Consider the following 19322-nt stretch of genomic DNA (forward strand, 5'->3'; position numbering starts at 1 on the left):
CATGTAGCTAAGAGAGCTCGCTTCACCCACGCGGGCTACAGCCGCTGCCGGTAGCTAAGCCGTGCTGCGCAAGTTGAGATCGGTGGAAAGTGCGAATGCAGCGCTCCAGTGGCAAAGCGTGGAAACGAACGTCGGATAAAAGAGAAGCAGCACTTTCGTTAACCGGATTAGCGCGCTTCTCTGTGACGACGACAGGCAAGCGGCGTAATATGGACCTTCGACCACGTGCTTCGCTGTTCGCATATCATTTGTTGCCGATAGTACATTTAGCCGCGTGTAATCGGGTTCGCTCCTTTTAATATCGTGACTCATTTTATATAATCGCTTATTTTAACGGTGGGACGTGGAGAGTATTCGCACAGTAAAGATCTCGGTCGAGATTTCAGGTCGCATAGCACAAAAGACAGGTCCAAACTGCAGCGTTAATATTTTGCGTGTTTGATCATTTATAATCACTCCTCAAGGAGCAAAGTTCGTGATGATCATCTGGCGCTTGTTTCCCTTAGTCGATGATACCCGGAAGTGTGCTTTTATGCACACACGAAATCAGGATGTATGGGACATACCATTTTTTCGTAGCAACTATAAATTACAGTCGTTAGCTCATAACCTTCCACGTATCTTAAACGCATTTCAGAACACCGCTGGCTATAAAAGAAAGGAACTACGAACTACTTTCTAACGTTGTAAATGCTTGTGTACTATTGTTATTATTTACTGTGTTGTTTAGCTCGATGTGCTACTTGTGTTTGCTTCGTTATTTGAAAGCGGGTCATCTTCAGTTGTCTGTTCTTTCTTTTTTTTTCTCTGTTCAGCGAGGAATTTCGTGACATTTGTATGTCACTGCCTCTGTTCTATGCTTTGCGTTCCTACCATTTATTGTTATTATATCCTTTATAGTATTGATGGTTTCAAATTAGTTGTCACATGCTGTACGCTTTGCCCTGTATTGGTTTCCTGGGCTTCGTCAAGCTGCGTGAGCAGCTTTTATACAGGAAACCATTCAGAAATGTCTGGTGAATAAATTGATTTGAATTGAAAGACCCCTTCGGGGTGCACAAGTGCGCGCGTTCATGACTTCAATCACATTGCCGGAAGTCACGGCAGACAGCCGAAGCCGTCGATATGAGTAGCTTGTCGTACTCTCTAAGATTTATCCTTATTTCTTCAGTGTTGTCACAGCTTCACAGCGGTTTCTTTTCGGTGATGGTGCCCTCGACTGTCCTCGCGCAGCGCATAGGATTAGGTCAACTTTATCTTCTTTTGGGATGATGATATCGTGTGACAGCGTTTCGGTCTTTAGATCCCTACTTTCCATAGGCAATGCTTCGTCTCGATGCAAAAATTTGCCGCCGGAAGTGCAAAAAAATGCACACTTGCAGGGAAAGTTTGACGTAGAGGTTAACGAGAAACTGTCCAGTTGCCGCCACTTTACTGGGAGAAGTCCGATGAAGGCAAGAAAAGATGTAAAAGAGAAGCACTATCAAAATGGACACTATGGTACGTGGTGACATAAAGTCTATATATAGTCCCTATGGCGTGTCCACTTCAGGTACTGCAGCAGCGATGGAATGGCTTTGTGCATCCTCAGATTGTAAGGCCACGATCTAATAGAATCTTCGTTACCTGTTGAGGACGTCCTCAGAGACAAGCGATGACGTAACGAGATGATGAACGCGTAATCTCGTCATCACCTTGGCAGCTACCGCACGTCAGGCTATTTGCCTCGCCAGTAAAGCATGAGTATAGGGCTGGAGAAATGCGACACCCAGCCACCGGCCGCACGACTGTTTTATGGCCGTGGAGGTTGGGAGGGAGTTTGATAATGGTGCTTTTGTTGAGTAGTGCAGGTATTCAGGTAGCGCGGCCTTGCCGGAAAAGCGGCAAGGAAGTCGGAGACATGGTTACGAAGAACACACGGAAAACTTCATACGAACTATTTATATTTTGCACGCGTAAAGAGCAAATGAGAGTCTCTCGGCCGCACTCGCTGCCGAGTTCTATAATGCTTCCATTCCCTAAAATTCCTAGACTGAGGCCGGGCCTGCCGAGGAAGGAGTGTTCTGGAAAGTTCACTTAGCGCTTTATCACGCTCTTTGATTGTTGGACCCGCCCCGTCACGTGTCGAGCTTGAGGGTGAGGGGGATGGCATCAAAGTTGCTCAGATCCCCGAGTAGCGTTCTCAGGGTCCGCAAGGGGTCGACACATGTGGCCAGCAACAGTTCTTCGTAAGTCCCGACGCGCAAGGCAAGCACGCGGGTTAGAGGAAACTACTCCTTTGTCTGAACCCATGGTCGCGATGGATAGGGGATAATGCACGCCAGCCCGCCGCTGCCGGTGCGCTGGCATGCATTATCTAGAGTCACCAAAAACGACGCCTTTTGTGTTCAAAGTTCGCCGCGACGCTCTTTGGCGTTGAAGACGGCTGCACTGTGACGCGGCCGAACATGGTAATTGAACCCAGATGACAACCGGGTCCACTCTGGTAGATCCATTACGGAAGGCCCTGTGAGCTATCTTCGGCATATAGGCAGAGGGTGCACTGGCAAAGGTGCACTGTCTGCTTCCAGATGAGGCTTGTCGCCAGGGTGTCGAACCGGTATTTTTTCGGGTTCGGTTCGGGTTCGGGTTCACGCCTTTCGGGTTCAGTTCCGGGTTCGGCTCCAGAGGGCCATTCCGTTCCGGTTCGAACCGGTTCGGACCGTCTCGAACCGGTTCAAACGGGTTCAAACGGGTTCAGAAACAAAAAAAATTAGAACGCAGATGGGTTTCAGTGATATGCATTTTCTTTTTTCTTGCACATCGCTATACAAAATAAAAAATGCAAAGATTTGTTTACGAGAACATAAAAGTGGGCTAGTTGGTAACGGTTGCTTAAGCAGCGCAGGAAACAGGACAAACGGAAGTCTGGAGACGACACAGACGCCGACTAACAACTGGTTATTACATTCTCGGAAAAGTATATGAAGGCGCAGGACACAGTGAACAATCCAGAAAAAAGAAGAGCAAAAATTAAAACTAAAAAGCATACTGCGCATGCACATCGTAGTCGAGTCATGACAGCTTTTTCAATGAAATTCTAAGACTATATTCCATAGTAGACGGCACTCCCCTATCTCCTTGACCTTATACAGTTGCCACGAAAGCCTGGCTCCTTATCTACGAAATTGATGTATGGTGAATCAACACGCTCATCTGCATCAGTATAGTCAGAGTAGAAGCTTGGACGAGTTGGTGATGGTTCACTTGTCACATAGCGCTAAAAAGACATGGACACAAGAGAGACACAGGACGGGCGCTAGCGCCCGTCCTGTGTGTTTACTTGTTTGTCCGTGTCTTTTTAGCGCTATGTGGCAAGTGAATCATCTGCATCCTTCCTGATCATAAAGGCGTCCCCCATCTCCGTAAAAATTCGATCAGAGTGAATAAACAGGCTACTTGTCTTTCTAAGTGCGGAAGCAGATGAGCGTGTTGCTACACCATCTATCAGTTTGGTAGTTAAGGAGTCAGACTTTCTTGGCATTGTGTGAGGTCCAGGAGACAGGGGAGTGCCGTCTACTATCGAAGATACTCTTCGAATTTCGTTGAAAGAGACGTCACGACTCGAGTGTGATGTGCATGCGCAGTATGATTTTTAAGTTTTAACCTTCGTTCTGTTTTTTTTTTTTTTGGAGGGTGGGGGTGGGAGGGTTGTTTCCTGTGCCCTGCGCCTTTATATACTTTTTCCAGAATAAAATAACCAGTTGTTAGTCAGCGCTCGTGTCATCTCCTTTCTTCCTTTTGTCGTGTTTACTGCGTTACTTGAGCACGAAAAAATTGTTTAATGCGAGATGTTCTCACTTTACCCATTTTATTTATTGTCCGCAGAAAAAAGACGAATTTACGGTAAGAGCCGCAAAATAAAATGAACTCGAAATAAATGAAAATCGGCTGTCTATATACGCTATAATTCACCTTATGAGGTGTAGGACGAAAAGCCGATACATTTTGCATCTACAAGACCCTCCTGCTTGAGCAGTTTGGAGACCCCGTAGCGCGAGTAATAGGTCTCGTACGCAGTGTACTTACGGCCCCGTAAGTACACTGCGTACTTACGGGGCCCCAAAATTGCCGTCGCACGCACCCGCTACGTTCCCGCGCACTACTGAGAAATGAAACTGTCATGTATCAGCACGTATACATACAGACAGATACCTTTCCGTCACACCGAAACTGACTTCCCAGTCCCCCCTCCTTTACTACATGGTAAGAAAATGTTCGAGAATTCCTCCACCGCCCATCCCCCACCCAACGAGAGCCTCGTGGGAGCACTGGCTCTCCCTAACATAAAGAACTTACCAAACATATTTTATTTAAATCACCTATTCGACATCGCCTTTGTGACTCACGTTATATATCCTGAGCCCCTATAGCTCAGTATCTTCAAAAGCTCAGCTAATCGTGGCTTTTCACTATAGTAAAGAAATTTGTTCGGGATAGAATGTTTGGGATTCTTCCTGGGGCGCTATCAAAGGCAACCTTTGCGTCCACAGAATTTTTTGCGCCCTTGATAGAGTGATACAGAGGGGTTAATCTGGCGTGCATTTCTGGCAGCTATACTTATTAGGTGAGTAAGTGTTTTGCCTGTCTTTTCTGGACATGTTCGCGAGTACTGATTCATTCTGTTTTCTCACTCTTGGCTTTTACTTACCTGTACGGCCTCTCCACAAGGCAGATGTCAAATGTTGCTATCGGTAATTACTTCCTCTACCGATACATCTACAGCCTTAACTAAACTTTCTTGATAAGAGTGTATTAAAGCGAAGTCAGCGGATGTACAGTGGAGCCCACTTTAATGGCCACAGATATAACGAACGTTCGCTTATTTCGAGCGGATGTGGTGCTACCGTGAAAATATGCATAAGGGCAACGGAAATTCGTCGCAGATACAGCGCACAACTCTGGCCACACCACTCGGTTATAACGAACGAGGTGGCGTGGTGAACTAACCCGAGGTTGTAGAGGTCGTCCTTCCGCTAAGCACGCAGATGAAATAGCGCCTCTCAACCCTCATTACACCGCCCCGGAAAGAACATGCCAACCCAGAAATGGAATTAAAAGGCGGCACTGATGTGCGCAGCGCTAACCGGAAAGTCTGGCGTCCGGTAACACTGTAAATGCTAATGTAAACACGGTAACGATATGCTGTAAATCTCTTTTGAAATAGTAAGTAACCGCCGGCCACACCCGCGTCGATGGCCAACGAGGGTGATCATTGCCTACGCGTTCGCCGGCTCGGCAAAGCATCCTGAGTAGAAGAAGCGCGGTGCGCGTGAGACAGGGGCATCGTCAAAAGCGAAGCTACTTACCAACCTCGCGGATCAACTAAAAACAGCGATTAGATAATTTTTGAAATCCTGGCTGGCCATCCCAGTCACGTGGTATGCATAGCCTGCCCAGTCGTCTCAATCTTTGGCGCCGCTGCAATATGCAGGCATTGTCATATAGCTGCATCAGCCCAGTAACGACAGAAGAAACTCGAAAACACGCGTGACCAGAAGATTGCAGATTTCTGGCAACACTTCGTTGATCCATAGCCGACCGGATGTTTCCTCGGATAACTACGTTCCTACGAACCACAAGATCGCAGAAGCGCCTGCTCTGACGGAGACGTTGAACTCCAAGTGCGAGCTCTTCCTACTGCCAGGAATCTCATTTACGTGGCCGACCCGCCACCAGTTGCCATGCACACTTCATCCATGATTAGTTATACGCCGTCCCTAAATTTGATAGTTGGCAGCAAGGTCTCGACGAGGATTAAATGACCGCCCTAGATAGCCTGGAAAGATCCGCGGCAGGCTCTGCTTTGCACAAGTAGGCACGCATAACGCAGCTTTGTAAGAAATAATTGCCACTTTTAGTGGCCTTAGTATTTTTGGCTGTTGTAAAAAGAATGCGCTCGCTACGAACATCAGATATAACGAATGGAACCTGCGGGACCGTCAGGTTCGCTATAAGTGGGCTCGACTTAGTTTTAATCGGCCACAAAAGCCTTTTTCACCCTTCAGACATAGACCTTACATGTTTGGACGTACTACCTTCGCGCCAAAGGGGCGTTTGTGCCGTAGTCAGTGCATTTCAACCTGTGCGAGCAACGAGAAAGAATTTCAGCAATAAAATTATATTTTTGTCATGATGCTGTATTCTTTTAAAACATACTTAAGCAGTCTCTTAAAAAACTCATTGACATCATACATTTTATAATAACATTTATATCTGCGATGAAAAACTTTTGAATTCCGTGCGAACTCTTCGTGTTCATAGGACGCAGAACCTCGTGGAACCGCCGCGTTCCACGAGGTCACTGTTCAGACAGTGCACTTTAACGCAGGAGGAATATGCTGTGCAAGTTCAACCTCCTGACTGGTTCCACTTTCATGGCGTGTGCACCGTCTGGAATTTTCACGCGCGGGCGGACGCAGGGAGTTATGGTGACATGAGGCCTTATGACGAGATCGCTGAATTCAACGCGGTCAAGTAAGGCATGAGGAGGGTCAGAGAGGTTCCAAATATTCCATGCAACCACCATAAAAACAAACCTACAAGATAGCCTAATAGCCTAAAGCATCTGTAAACAGAGTTTCCCGTTGCGCCGCCATTATTACGAATCCCACTCGGAGTCAGAGGTAAGACTATGCATACTCTTTTAGTTGTTCTTTTTACTGCGTTAGCAGTATAGCCTGCTTTCCCATAAATAACCGTATTGCGTGCGTGCAGCCTCCATCCTTGATGCACACTCCGGTGGGCGACACATCAGGGCATTCACTGGTAAAAATGCACCTTCAAAAACTTTCACCCATCTCCCCACCCCCAATACCCACCTGTACCCGATATAGCCGAGGCAGATTGTTGTGAAGGCTCAACGTATTCAATCGCCCAAGCGTTCCAAGAAAAAAAAAAAAAAACTAACAATCATAAGCCTGTCGCGTCAGACACTAAGAACGGGAAATATGACTGCGAAAAGTAGCTATAAGTCGCCAGACAGAGAATTCAAGATCGAGCAGTGCGAGAACAGCGGATGGAGCCGCGCGCTGGCGACTGGCAGAAATTTTTGCTTAGAAGCAGAACAATTTCAGCGAATCGGCATAACTAAATCACTTCATCGTAGTTACATTGCATCGCAGTAGCATTTTTTTGGGCGTAATGACTATCACATGCCAGCGAGCACATGTATTTCCGCATTGCCCTTTTGTGTAATCGGTATTCAATTTTTCCTTTTTAGTACATCTCCACCGTTGCCAAGAACCCGCCTTTCGTTGCTTATTTCCATCGCGCGCAAACAAGAATATGCGGATTCTAAAAAAAAAAGAAGCTGCCCCAATTTATACATCCTTCTTTTGGTAATGCTAGTAGTAATATCTCAGGTTTAACGTGTCGAGTAGACATTGGGGCTATATGACAGACGGTGTAGTGGAGGGCTCCAGATTAACGGAGACCAGCTGGGGATTTTCGACGCGCGACAGAGCACGCTGGTTTTTGAATTTTTGGAATCAGCAGCCGAGCTCCCCAGCCATTGAGCCATTTTTTTTCTTTATTGCCATACAGGCTCATCGTGAGAGGTTTTATTTAGAACTTGCCGTCTAGGACAATGAGCTACTACAAAAGTAAATGTTGCACTACCCCCTGCGGTTGCTCAGTGGTTAGGGCGCTCGGTTACTTATTCAATGTACCCTGGTTCGAACTCGTTCCCGGCGGCCACGTTTCGATGGAGGCGAAACGCAAAAGGCACCGTAGCTTCGCGATGTCAGTGCAAGTTAAAGGGCAACTGCGCTACCTTTTGAGAATTTCGCGATACTCAAGGATTCAAATCTATACAGGCTGTAGGTAAAGGATACTAAGTTCTTTGCACTACCATTTAAAATAGTGACGTAATCGACGATTAAATATTGCACTTCTCCTCAAAGCAACAAAGGAGTGAGGGAAGTTCAGTATGATGTCACGGAAGGTATGATTTGAAATTACTGCTGCGGTCAACCACGCCCTGCCGTGCCTCATTGGACGCTTACAAACAACGTTCGGCGGGCTTTGACTTCGGTTCTGCTGGTTTTTTATGCGAAGCATACTAGCCGCACTACCGAGATCTTCCTTGCTGCGCCGCGCGCGGCCGCGTAGCTACCACTTGACCTACATCGGCGCACCACGTGATATGACGTCACAACAGCTGTTAAAGCTGGGGCTGAACTCGTGCGCTCGCTTGCGGACGCGCAGCCTCCACCGGCGGCCTAACTCCCGCTCCTTCCGCTAGGGGCGCTGACGTCACAACAGCTGTGAAAGCTGGGGCTCAACTCGTGCGCTCGCTTGCGGACGCGCAGCCTCGACCGGCGGCCTAACTCCCGCTCCTTCCGCTAGGGGCGCTGACGTCACAACAGCTGTGAAAGCTGGGGCTCAACTCGTGCGCTCGCTTGAGGACGCGCAGCCTCCGCCGGCGGTATGCTTCGCATCCTAGGCTTAACCATAAGCTAAGCCAGGCCATTTTTTTCCTTCAAAGCAGGCGTTTATGCGTTGAAAATGTACGGATACGTTCGGTGACGTCATCATGCGTCCCCCACTTAGCGTTGTGCGCTGCGGAGAAGTTTGAAGGGCGTCGCAATTTTAATTGGTGATTACGTCACCGTTTCAAATGCTAGGCCAAAAGGAGTTCGCACACTTTACCTGGAAGTCTCCTTTCAAATGACGCCATAGATATTATAATACATGGATCACCGTGTGGTATTCGCCTACTGCCACTAAATAATTTAGAAAATAGTTTTTTCTCCCATGCTGTGTCGGGTTCAACAACCGAATGATGGCTTTGACGTGAGTTCAACATTAGGTCACGTGAGGCACGGGAAAACTAATACAAACGCTGATACGTTGTTTTGACTCACTGTAGCACTTATACCAGCCGACTTCAAGACCTATAATTACAACGAACGACGTATCAGCAGTTATATTGCCGTTTATAGCACCTCACGCGATCTAATTTCTACTACATGTCACAGCGATTGTTATGTTGGTGAAACCGAAACAGGATCAAGAAGAAATTCAAGAATAAATTATTATGTGTTGGTGAATACCACGCGGTGCCCCATGTATACCAACGTCTAACGCATCGTTTGAAAAAAGAAAGCACGCAAGAAAAAGTTTCGTGTCGATAGTACTTTACTGAGTTAGAGCAGTCCTAACACTTTGATTAAAGATTTATTCAAATATGTAAAAGGGAGGAGTAATAACTCAAGATTTCACATAAACCTGACGTACAAGTGTTTAGAATTGGCGGCAGTACATTACAGAAGCGCCAATGAGGCTTCTTCCCAGGCACCAGACCTGTAAGTTTGCTGTCGCATATACTGGGTATCATTTTCGCACTTCCCAGCGCAGACAGCTACGGGTGGGTAAGTCTATGCGATAGATCATATCATTTTGTCGGAAAACAAGACGTATGCCGGGATGCGAAAAAAGTGGGGCTGAACCGGGTCCCGAACCGGTTCGGAACGGTTCCTTTGAATCGTTCCGGTTCGGGTTCAGTTCCAAGATGGCGAAAAAAATGTGGGTTCGGTTCGGTTCCGGTTCCGGGCGAAAATTCGGGTTCGGTTCCGGTTTCGGGTTCGGGTTCAGTTCCGGTTCGACACCCTGCTTGTCGCCGCCGTCATGGCTACGCCTTGCGATAGTGTCCCGTTCTAATCACTTACACTGGAAGGGAGCCCGGCCATAAAGGTGGTTAAACGATGCCGAAGCATAACGTTATTTCAAGAAATACTTCGGCGCGGCAGACAAGGACAAAACGTATTGCCACGTATCATTGTAGTGTTTGTTCGTTCACGCTCAAGGCTGCAGGAAAGGGCTGTTATCATTTTTGTTCCTGACGCGAGAAGCGACCGGACTAATCTCGATTGTTCACAGCCATGAACAGCTTCGCCTACGTGTTTCTAGATTACTCTAGATGATCTCGACCTGTTATCTCGAAGTTTCCTAGCCGGCTTTAAATTGAACGATGCCACGAGCAGCGGGCATTCATAGTCCGACGATTGACGAGCACGGTTGTTGCTTACGCCGCCGCCGAGTGATTCAGTTCTTTTGAGGGCGCAAGTCAGCCCGAATAAAGAGCTTCGTTTCCAAGTCTTGTTGGTGTATTCCTGACCGCTGGACTGCCGTCACTACAACGTGACATCTGGTGGAGGTGCTGGGTAGCCTCCCATGTTCCGGACACCCCCTACAAGTCGTGACGCCAGCCCTTTGAGTCATCTACCGCAGGACCTGAGTCCAGTCCATCGCGCAAGCCGACGCCTGCAAGGGGACGAACCTGAGTTCGGGATTCTGCCGGACCCTACCCGGAAGCGAAAGCCAGCAGCAACGTCTACCATGAGCTTGCCCCAGACGATGACTCCAATCATTCTTCAGCAGCCCCGGGTGCCACCAACCTTCGACGCTTCGCCTGGTGCCGACCCCGAAGAATGGCTGGAGCAGTTTGACCGTGTGGCTGTCTTCAACAACTGGGACGATGCCATGAAATTTAGGTACGTCTTCTTCGCCCTGGAGGGACCAGCAAGAGTCTGGTTCGAGAATGAGGAAGCCAGCCTTGCCAACTGGGAAACCTTCAAGGAAAAGCTTCTGAAGACCTTCACAAACGTCGTGCGAAAGGAGAGAGCCCAGCAGCTGCTACAGTCTCGCATACAACACCCAAACGAGACCGTTGCAGTGTATACTGAGGAGATGAAGCGTCTCTTCCGGCGTGCCGACATGAACATCAAGGAAGAAGAGAAGGTGAAGTTGCTTATGCGAGGAGTTAAAGAGCAACTCTTTGCCGGCCTCGTCCGCAACCCACCGAAAACCGTCGCGGAATTCGTAGAAGAGGCATCCACAATGGAAAAAACCCTTGACGCCCGAGCCCGCCAATATGACCGCCAGCAGCGCGTCTTCTCAGCAAACTGCCTGGACACCGTTAACAACGATAACCTGCGAGAGGTTATCCGTCAAGTTGTGCGAGAAGAGCTCCAACGATTGCTGCCAACGGTAACGCAGCCGCAGCTTTCATCGCTCGCTGACGTCGTCCGGGACGAGGTTCAACAGGCCTTGGGTGTGACGCCGACATCCACGCAGCCTCTGCAGCCCCCAGCCATGACTTACGCCGCAGCTGTGCGCCGTCCTGCCCCTCGACGACGGGACCCAAGCCCCTATCGCCCTCAGCCAGCTGCGTTGGACCGCCGCCCACTCGCCCCAACCCGCCCGTCCTATGAGCGACGCGCGCAGCCGAGGAAATGCGACGAGTGGAGAACTCCCGACCAGCGCCGCCCACTGTGCTTCCACTGTGGCGAAGCCGGTCACGTCCTCCGGCACTGCCCGTACAGAAGACTGGGCATCCGAGGGTTCTCTTACGACGCTCCACGACCCCGACCCGGCCAGCGACCAGCCGAAATCGAGGAGTTTTTGCGTCGGGAAGAATACTCATCGCCGAGCCGCCTATCACGTTCCCCGTCGCCATCGTCCCCGCGCTTTGTTTCTCCTAGCCGAGGTTACGCCGTGCGTGGACGCTCCCCCAGCCCCCGAAGGTTAAACTAAATAAAGCAGCCTCTGGAGGTGAGGTTGCTTCTAAGCGCAATGACAAAGATCCTCCATCGACGAGTACTCAAGACCATGCCTCAACTACGACGACAACACCGACGACGACAACACCGACGACGACAACACCGACGACGACAACACCGACGACGACAACACCGACGACGACGACACCGACGACGACGACACCGACGACGACGACACCGACGACGACGACACCGACGACGACGACACCGACGACGACGACACCGACGACGACGACGCGGCCAGACTTGAAGCTTTTACCGCTGCCCAGTGAAGTAACGTCGCAGTACGCCCACCGCAGCCTCACTACTCGACGAAGCCGAGATCGGACACCGAAGACAACGTACAATACGAGAACGCGAACAAGTGACCTTGAAGTTACGGTCGACGGTCACGCGGTTACTGCCTTGGTGGACACGGGAGCTGACTACTCTGTCATGAGTGGCCCACTCGCTGTCCGACTCAGAAAGGTAACAACCTGGGATGGTCCGCTGATCCGCACCGCAGGTGGCAACCTGATTACGCCGTCAGGACGCTGCACCGCGAGAGTTGCTGTAAATGGGAGAACCTATGCGACAACCTTCCTGATCCTAAAGCAATGCTCGAGAGACGTGATTTTGGGAATGGACTTCCTGAACGAACATCGGGCGATCATCAACCTTCGATCTAAGTCGATCAAGCTTTCCACGGAAAAAGCCATACCTGTTGCGACGGGCGCGACTCATCACGTTGCCTTAAACGTCCTCGATGAAGCATTGAGCGTGCCGCCCCGATCAAGTGTTCTCGTCGGCATAGGTACTGGAGACATCGAAAATGCCGAAGGCGTTGTCGAGGGGAACACACAGTTACTCCTGGATCGAGGAATGGGCGTTGCGAGGGGAGTCGCCGAAATCCGAAATGGCCAAGCCCAGGTGTTGCTAACCAACTTCACGGAAGAATACCGGCATCTAAACAAAGGTACGACGATCGCTTTCCTCGACGAGCTGGCAGACATCAGAGACGTATTTGCCCTACCCGACCAACCCGCACAACCATCTGACCAAGGCCATCAACCCACGTTCGACATCAACCCGGCATTACCCCTTAGCAGACAAGACCAAATACGCAGTCTTCTTCAAATGTACACCGATTGCTTCTCATCAGCATCGAATGTGCGACGAACCCGGCTTGCCAAGCACCGCATTGTCACAGACGAACACGCGCGACCACTGCGACAGAGCCCCTACCGCGTATCGCCGCTAGAACGCCAAGCTATCCGCAAGCAAGTTGAGGAAATGCTTCGTGACGACGTCATACAGCCATCGAGGAGCCCCTGGGCAGCACCGGTCGTCCTAGTGAAAAAGAAAGACGGCAACCTTCGCTTTTGCGTCGATTACCGCCGCCTGAACAACATTACGAAGAAGGATGTCTACCCCCTCCCCCGCATCGACGATACACTGGACCGGCTGTGCAACGCTAAGTACTTCTCATCGATGGACCTGAAGAGCGGCTACTGGCAAATTGAAGTCGACGAAAGAGATCGCGAGAAGACTGCGTTCATCACGCCAGACGGACTCTTCGAGTTCAAGGTGATGCCATTCGGCCTCTGCTCTGCCCCAGCACGTTCCAGCGAGTAATGGATACGGTGCTCGCAGGCTTGAAGTGGCAGATTTGCCTAGTCTACTTAGATGACGTTGTTGTCTTCTCCTCAAGCTTTGAAGACCACCTCAGAAGGCTTCGGATAGTGCTGGAAACGATCAAGTCTTCAGGCCTGACACTGAAACCAGAGAAATGCCACTTCGCCTACGAGGAGCTGCTGTTCCTTGGTCACGTCGTAAGCAAGGATGGAGTTCGCCCAGACCCCCAGAAGACGGCTGCGATCGCAGAGTTTCCACAGCCTAATGACAAGAAGGCTATACGCAGATTTCTTGGATTGTGCGCTTATTACCGACGATTCGTCAAGAACTTTTCGCGCATCGCTGAACCTTTGACTCAACTTACCAAGGCTGACGTGCCTTTTAAATGGGAAAGACCACAAGAGGAAGCTTTCAACGAGCTGAAGCGCCGCTTACAGTCCCCTCCTGTGCTCGGGCACTTTGATGAAAACGCCGAAACCGAAGTTCATACCGATGCAAGCGGGGTGGGCTTAGGAGCGGTCCTCGTTCAGAAAAATGGCAGACAGGAGAAAGTTATCGCGTACGCTAGCCGTTCACTGTCGAGAGCCGAAGCCAACTATTCGACGACAGAGAAAGAATGTCTCGCCATTATTTGGGCCACATCCAAATTTCGCCCCTACCTATACGGACGACCATTCAAGGTTGTGAGCGATCACCATGCTCTGTGCTGGCTGGCCAATTTGAAAGATCCCTCCGGCCGCCTTGCTCGTTGGAGCCTGCGTCTTCAAGAATTCGACATAACTGTAGTCTACAAATCTGGTCGCAAGCATTCCGATACAGACTGCTTGTCACGAGCTCCTGTCGACGCAGCACCCGAAGAGGAAGACGACGACGCTTTCTTAGGACCGGTAAGCGCCAGCAGTTTCGCGCAGCAGCAGCACTCGGATCCTGACTTGCAAAGCCTAGTTGATTATCTGAAAGGCAAGACCGCATCGCCTCCCCGAGGGTTCAAGCGGCAACTGTCGTCCTTCGTCCTTCACAATAATGTCCTCCTGAAGAGGAACTTCGCGCCGAACAGGACAGTGCATCTTCTTGTCGTGCCCAAAAATCTCAGGCAAGAAATTATACAGGCATGTCATGATGAGCCGACTGCAGGACATCTCGGGATTGCTCGCACGTTGCACCGCATCCACGAGAAGTACTATTGGCCACGGCTAGCTACCGACGTTTCCCATTACGTGAAAACGTGCCGTGAGTGTCAGCGACGCAAAACGCCTCCGACTAAACCAGCCGGACTCCTGAACCCCATACCACCGCCAAATAAGCCCTTTCAGCAAATAGGGATGGACCTCCTCGGCCCCTTTCCGACCTCTTCATCAGGAAACAAGTGGATCATCGTGGCCACCGACTACATGACCCGCTACGCCGAAGCAAAAGCATTGCCTAGTGGTACCGCAACAGAAGTCGCAAAATTTTTTGTCGAACAAATTCTCCTGCGACACGGCGCCCCGGAAGTGCTCATCACAGACAGAGGAACGGCGTTTACAGCCGAGCTGACGCAAGCCATTTTAAACTACAGCCAGACCAGCCATCGGAGGACCACTGCCTATCATCCACAAACCAACGGACTCACAGAGCGTCTGAACAAGACCATCGCAGACATGCTCTCCATGTACATCGACGCCGAACACAAGACGTGGGACTCCATTCTGCCCTACGTGATCTTCGCTTATAATACTGCCGTCCAGGAGACAACCAGGTTTACCCCATTCCAGCTGGTATACGGCAGGAAGCCCACGACAACACTCGACGCAATGCTCCCGCACGTTTCCGACGAAGACAACCTCGACGTCGCCGCCTACCTTCATCGCGCCGAGGAAGCCCGAAGACCAGCAGCACACCGACGCCCGACGCTACAATCTGCGCCGACGAGACACGCATTACAAGCCAGGTGATCGGGTTTGGATATGGACGCCAGTTCGCCGCCGTGGATTGAGCGAAAAGTTGCTGCGACGCTACTTTGGCCCGTACAGGGTTCTCCGTCGGATCGGTGACCTCGACTATGAAGTCATCCCCGACGCCACGACAGCATCTCAGCGACGCCGCCCACGCCCGGAAGTCGTACATGTCGTACGCCTGAAGCCATATTATGAACGCTAAAGGACTCGAAGTTTCATTTTCCGTGTTTATTTTCATTTTAAAGCATCGAGACGATGCTTCTTTGGAAGGGGGGTAATGCCACGTATCATTGTAGTGTTTGTTCGTTCACGCTCAAGGCTGCAGGAAAGGGCTGTTATCATTTTTGTTCCTGACGCGAGAAGCGACCGGACTAATCTCGATTGTTCACAGCCATGAACAGCTTCGCCTACGTGTTTCTAGATTACTCTAGATGATCTCGACCTGTTATCTCGAAGTTTCCTAGCCGGCTTTAAATTGAACGATGCCACGAGCAGCGGGCATTCATAGTTCGACGATTGACGAGCACGGTTGTTGCTTACGCCGCCGCCGAGTGATTCAGTTCTTTTGAGGGCGCAAGTCAGCCCAAATAAAGAGCTTCGTTTCCAAGTCTTGTTGGTGTATTCCTGACCGCTGGACTGCCGTCACTACAACGTGACAGTATAAAACACACCACAGAGCGCCAACTAACAACTGATTTTATTGAAACCCGCGTCAACGAATATATGCTTTGCGCTCATCAACGACAAAAAAAAAGATAACATGCAGGGAAGAGAGCATTAGGTACAAAATGATTAGCACCCATGACACATGTGACACAAATGAACATCGTCATGCCCCAAATCTAATCATTCTGATAAGAATTCCAATTCTGTCTTGAGAAGCGTCATAGATGGATTGCTCACGCATGTGTTTGTCCCCGAACGAAGAATGACTGCTGCTTCAAAAATTTCTCTTTGAAGCTTGTCTTTTCTGCGGCCTAAAATAACTGTACCGCTGAAGAGCGGGAAACAGCCGCGTTCTTTGCAGTGCGCCGGCAGGTGCTCCCCAGTGCTGTTCTTGAGAGATTTTGAGTGTTCTCTTAGTCTGTCATTTATTCACCTGCCAGTTTGTCCAACATAAAAATAACCACAGGTGAACTTGATTTTGTAGATCACGCCTACTGCACATGGGATGCAGTAGGCGTTCCTGCCATTGAAAACTTGTAAAACGCGGCCTTGTGGTTTCCCTATTTAAGTCCGCCCTTCTAAAGTCTTGCGAACACAAGGTTAACGACAGTTTTACAACTCAAACAGAGCGTCTTCGCATGGCCGGCTACAAGTCATCCCTGATGGTGGGAGCCGCGGAATCATTATTCAACAAGTTGAAGCACCCAGGCAGAGAGGCCACATCACAGGAACCTTCAAGAGAAAAGAAATTTGAGGTTGTTTCATACATTCACAAGGTTTCACACAACCTTAAAAAGGTGTCTACGAAGCATGGTGTCATAAGCAATGCAGAAAGTTGGGCGAGTTGGTAATACATGTTGAACTTAGAAAAGCGCAATAAAAAGACAGGGACAAGAAGAAGAAGAAGCACGCAGGACAAACGCTTGTCCTGCGTTTGTCCTGCGCAGGACAAGCGCAGCAAGCGTTTGTGCTGCGTGCTTCTTCTTCTTCTTGCCCCTGTCTTTTTATTGCGCTTTTCTAAGTTCAACATGGTGTCATCATGGTTTTTACGGCAACTTGTAAACTGTCAACACTATGCCCGATGGTTGGCAGGGTGCAATCAGAAAGAATAGTCTGTGGCAAAAAACACCAAAATCTTTTCATCACATGTGCAGTAGGCGTGATCTACAAAATCATGTTCACCTGTGGTCAGTTTTATGTTGGACAAACCGGTAGGTGCATAAATGACAGACTAAGAGAACGCTCAAACTCTCTCAAGAACAGCACTGGGGAGCACCTGCCGGCGCAGTGCAAAGAATGCGGCTGTTTCCCGCTCTTCAGTGGTACAGTTATTTTAGGCCGCAGAAAAGACAAGCTTCAAAGAGAAATTTTTGAAGCAGCAGTCATTCTTCGTTCGGGGACAAACACATGCGTGAGCAATCCATCTGTGACGCTTCTCAAGAGAGAATTAGAATTCCTATCAGAATGATTAGATTTGGGGCATGACGATGTTCGCTTGTGTCACACGTGCCGTGGGTGCGGGTTTCAATAAAATCAGTTGTTATTCGGCGCTGTGTGGTGTGTTTTCTACGTTTCGTCCTTGTCTGCCGCGCCGAAGGATTTCTTGAAATATGTATCACCGACTGGCCTACAAAACAACCTTTCTAAGCATAATGTTACAGTCCCTGCTCTAACCAGCCTCTCCTGCTTATCAGACGTCGATCAGATGCCCGCCTTTTGTTATCGAGCATTGTGACGCAAAGTGTATGATTGATCTCGAACTAAGGATTAGTGAAAATAACGCATCCTATCAGCCGTCATCGCGTCGTAAAGATTCCATTGTGATAAAAGTGCTTTGCTTGGAGTTTGATGTATACCGCGCTCTGGTCGGACCAGTTCCGTCAAAATGAGCACTCTCCATTGGAAAAAAAAACAAGAAACTTTTCCCTGTTCGCCTCGTTCAAGATGACTGTTCTCTCGTGAGAATTACGAGGAGCGCGTCCATGATTTGTACTCTTAATTGTTTAATTTAAACCAATTAAATTGAATTCAATGGCCGAAGGTGGCTGTAAGATCCTAATTTAGCGTGGTTAGTAGAATTCAATTTAATTGGACAGCCACCTGCCACGGTTGGTAGATGGCAAAGTGCTGGGAGAGAAATCCCCCTCTTCACGTTTAGGATAGAGGATGTAGACCGAAAGTGCGAGATAGAAGAGAGAAAGAGGGTGTGATTAACTTAAATGGCTAAACTAAAGCTACAAAAGCCTTGGCTGATTAATGTGCTATGCCAGTAAGCTTATTTTTCTTTACCAACACCAACTCGCCCACTACGCTATGTGGCTGAATTTTTTTTGTTTGTATGACAGACAAGGTTTAGGTCATATCACTGATCGATCTTTGGCTTCAATACAGAGACGCCGCGGCATCTTAGCAGCTATGGACTTTTGGGGCCAAGGGGGGCGCAAGCTATGCGCCCAGTGGCGGCTGGCGTTTGCGAAAGCGTTCCCTGACGGGATCCAACCCCAGCCAAGCAAGCTGTGTGAATCTCGACCTTGAGGGCGACCCGCGCGACCGAAGCTGGTTACTGGCTGTGCTGGTAGATGGCGCCGCGTCTGTTCTTTCAAACTTTCCTTTCACATCTTTTTATGATTTATTAGCGTTATATCACTTTCGTTATTGCTTACGGAGAATACGCACATACCCGACACTTTTTGATCGCTGTGAAGAAAGTCAATCGTAAGCGCTCGTTGCTTTAGCGATGTTGTCTATAAAAAAAATTACGCATAACATTAACTTCCTTGCTCCCTGGGACTCGCGTCAACGAATTATTGGGACTAATCATTATCGATGTACTAGTGACAGCTGAGTGGAAATGGAGAAAAACGCTTAAGGCTCCTTCATAGCTCACCTGTAGCCGTAACTAGAAAAAGCTAATAATTTACTGTAAAAAAAGAAAGAAGATTAAGGTCCAGCAAGCCTAGGGAATCGGTTCAATAACATCAGAGAAATCAGGAGTAGTCGCCTCGATTACACTAACGAAAACTCCCACTTTTCCGGCTCACGCAATTATACAGGCTGCAGCTTCGCAACGCACGAATTTCCCTTGGCGACTTTTGTTTAGTGTTCCTCGAAGCTAACAAGTTCAGTACATAACCATATTCTGTAGTCTGCCTTCAGATCAACGTCCACGTACTAAAGAATAAAAAAAGGGGCCACTATTGCAGCATTGCTTTATTACACAACGCGCCACAATCCCCGCTTCTCTGCACCATCGAGGTTAACAAAGAGAACAAAGGCGAAGGCGCGGTATAACATCGTCTGAGCCGACGCCACAAAGCACCGTCTTCGTCGTCGGAGAGCCGCTGAAGAGAACAAGTCTGGCAGCGCTAGCTGGTCATCGGTCATTGGTCAAGGGCACTTGACACGCAATCTGGTGTACGGTTCTGCGGAGATATGTTCGAAGTGACGTCCCGCACCTCCTCCCCTCACGACTTGCTCCAACGCTACCAGCTGCAGCGGATGG

This window comes from Amblyomma mixtum, chromosome 6, assembly GCF_055824585.1.
Source record: "Amblyomma mixtum isolate Tamu chromosome 6, ASM5582458v1, whole genome shotgun sequence".
Classification (NCBI taxonomy): Eukaryota; Metazoa; Arthropoda; class Arachnida; order Ixodida; family Ixodidae; genus Amblyomma; species Amblyomma mixtum.